This window comes from Chiloscyllium punctatum, chromosome 17 (assembly GCF_047496795.1).
Source record: "Chiloscyllium punctatum isolate Juve2018m chromosome 17, sChiPun1.3, whole genome shotgun sequence".
Taxonomy (NCBI): domain Eukaryota; kingdom Metazoa; phylum Chordata; class Chondrichthyes; order Orectolobiformes; family Hemiscylliidae; genus Chiloscyllium; species Chiloscyllium punctatum.
Window position 1 is genome coordinate 34,486,023 of NC_092755.1, and position 3,357 is coordinate 34,489,379.

The 3,357-nt window shown below is 42.7% G+C and overlaps 1 non-coding gene across 1 annotated transcript; it reads left to right on the top strand.

Annotated features, from left to right (window-relative positions):
* Nucleotides 1–3,023: 3,023 nt before the first annotated feature.
* Nucleotides 3,024–3,097, top strand: trnam-cau (transfer RNA methionine (anticodon CAU)). Its single transcript has one exon. It is a non-coding gene; the product is annotated as a tRNA-Met (tRNA).
* The last annotated feature ends 260 nt before the right edge of the window (nucleotides 3,098–3,357 follow it).

A 3,357-nucleotide genomic window follows, 5' to 3' on the forward strand; every position in this document is an offset into this window, starting at 1 on the left:
CATTCATTGATCCGTGAACATTGCAAAACGTTGGGAAATCATCATTAGAGAAAATGCTTTCTGCTGCACGGTATTGAAAGCTGAGCAATTTCTCTGTCAAACCATTTGGCGTACTCTCAAACCCTTTTATGTGGGCCATTGAATTTAAAAAAGAAAATTTAAGGAGAAATTCAGCCAATTGTTTTTGATGGCAGTTTAGGATGCATATTGTCAAATTATTTTATTTCACTTGCAGCATTAAGTGCATTTTAATTTTATCTGATGTCTCAGGTATGGTGTCCTTGGAGCAGGTGTTGTCTCCGCATATCTTGAGACTGTACATAAATTCAATCTCCAGTTACATAAGTGAGCCCAGCGCTTGCATCATTTTCCAGTCCCAAGACTACTGTATGTTTTTGAGACATTTGGAAAATTCTGCTTGTTCCACGACAGAAATTAATCTCTGAGACAAAATTTGTGACACTTCGGAACAGCTCATGAATTACTGTCGCACAATTAGGCGTTAGCTATCGAGATTGCCACCGTCAGTGCCTTTATCATCGGTGCGTTCCAATTGGAACATGACAGTGTGCTGAAACTGCTGGGAAATTAAAACTTTGAAAGTGAGAGAGTGGGGAGCGAGACAAAGATAGACAATCAAGAAAAACGAGGTACAGAGCAGTGAAAAAACACAAATAAAAATGATAAATAAAATAATTGAAACAAAATTACCTGATGTTGTTTTATTTCAACAACTTCAGACAATTGTTCTTCATTTATTTTATTTATCTTTTTTATCATTTCACCTGCACTATCATAGAGCCATTAGATATGGACAGCACTGAAAACACAGTCTTCGGTCGAACTCGTCCATTCCGCAGGATGTCCTCAACTGATCCAGCCACGATTGCATGCACTTGACCCATTTCTCTCTAAACCATTCCTATTCAAATACACGTCCAGATTCCTTAAAAGTATTGAACATCAACTCGCTGGTCCATGCCGGATCTCAGCTGCGTTGCTGTATTTCCAAACAACGTGCTCCATGATGCAGGAAGCCTCACCTGCGCAATAAAACATTTGATAAGGTTAGACGCACGACATGATCGCCGTACCCGTGATGATTGGTGGATGTTGTCTGCAGCAAATCAATCAGTCTCAATTGTTTTCACAATCAATTGCAAAACATGAAATATATGCAGTATTAAGCAGACCTGGCACAGTCTCGGAGGAGAACCAGTGTTCAGGCTTCAATTCAAATCAAAGATTCGTTCATGTTATATTCCTGGATCTCTGTTAATATTTGTCACAAAACTTCCAGAGGGAATTCACCCTCACGCTTGGTCACGTCTTCTGCATCGACACTGGAGTTATCATATCACCAGCAACATCATAGAGCCATTAATAAAAGCAAATTACTGCGGATTCTGGAATCTGAAACTAAAATAGAAAATGCTGGAAAATCTCAGCAGGTCTGGCACCATCTGCACGGATAGAGCTGACGTTTCGAATCGAACTGACGCTTTGTGAAAGATAAAAAAGGGGGATAATAAGGGAGCTATTTATACCAGGCTGACAGAAGGTGAGTCAAGGCCTCAGATGCAAAGGTGATAATGACAGTGCATGGAGAGATTAAATGGAGATTAGGAGCGGTGAATGAGGCAAGCTGAAGACAGTGCTATGTCACAAAATATGTGGGGGATGGGTGAAGCAGAGACAAAATGGAAAACAGGGCAGAAGGGTAGCAAAGCGGGAAGAGGAGAGGAAAAAGGTATTGAGAGAGTGGGGAGCGAGAGAAAGAGAGACAATCAAGAAATAAGAGGTACAGAACAGTGAAAAAAACACAACTGAAAAAGATAAATAAAATAATTGAAATAAAATTTCCTGAAGTAATTTGAAATCAACAACTTCAGACAATTTTACTAAATTTATTTTATTTATCTTTTTTATCATTTCACCTGCACTATCATAGAGCCATTAGATATGGACAGCACTGAAAACACAGTCTTCGGTCGAACTCGTCCATTCCGCACAGATGTCCTCAACTGATCCAGCCGCGATTGCATGTACTTGATGCATTTATCTCGAAACCCTTCCTATTCAAATACACGTCCGGATTCCTTAAAAGTATTGGAATGATACCATCCATCACCAAATCGTCTAGCAAGTTATTCCAAAACGCACCACCTTCTGCGTGCACCGTTGTCCCTCACTGCCTTTCGAATTCTCACCCTCCCACACCCCCAGATTTATACCCTCTCGTTTTGCACTGCCGCATCTGAGCGAAAGGAACTTGTCTATTTACCCGATTCATGCCCCTCATGATTGGAAAACTTCCGTAAGATCAGCCCCAGCCTCTGACGCGCCAGTCAACATCGTGAGTGAGTGTTCAGCCTGTAAACGGTTGCACCTTTTCCATTTTCAAATGTGGGATGTAGCATGCTGTCTGAAGCAATCATCTTAGCAGCTGATCTGTCGCTAATAAACGCTGAAGGAAGGCGTGATAATTTGCAAAATATGCTGTCAAACGAAGATTGCACAAGCAACATGAGTCCTTGAGCAAAACGTACAATTGACTTCTGAGCTGTTGCTGACACCAAAGCAACTGCGTCGTTCGGGAGCAGAAAGAATCCCACTGTTAAATTACAATTCAAATGCATTTGTCATAAGGTTCGAAGCAGTTTATCAGCAGCACATAACCCTGACCCGAAAGGTCTGTGAGCATCCAGAAGAACAGTGTGCGACCGTTGAAAGTACGTTTCTCCAGACGATGTTTGTCAACATGACAAGCTGCAGGTGAGCTGGTGGCATTGCGATTGAAATTGCATGCGTCCGGACATTGTGCTTAATTTTGGATATCAGAGCAAATGGTTAACTCGAGTATGCGCGTTTGGAAAAGTAAATGCTTTTTTCGTTGAAAAGCTTTGCAACGAAAGGAAACACTTCACACTATCGTGCGATCGATATGAAGCAGAAAATGAACAGCCGCCGTGGTTTTGAGCTCTGACAATATAGGCATTTGCTTTCGACCCCCGACTACCGTTGGTCGGTTAGCTCAGCTGGTTAGAGCGTGGTGCTCATTACGCTTAGGTCGTGGGTTCAATCCCCACACTGACCATGCGAAGCGATGGCGTGGTGAGCGGTGCGGTGTCAGGGATCGTCGTAGCGTTTTACTTTCACTGTCTGCACGAACTTGTCACACGATCGCTTGAGATGTGTATTCGTTCGAAAGCCGACCATCGCTGTCATGAACATCAACTCGCTGGTCCATGCCGGATCTCTGCTGCGTAGCTGTATTTCCAAACAACGTGCTCCACGAATCCACGATGCAGGAAGCCTCACCTGCGCAATAAAACATTTGACAGGGTTAGACGCACG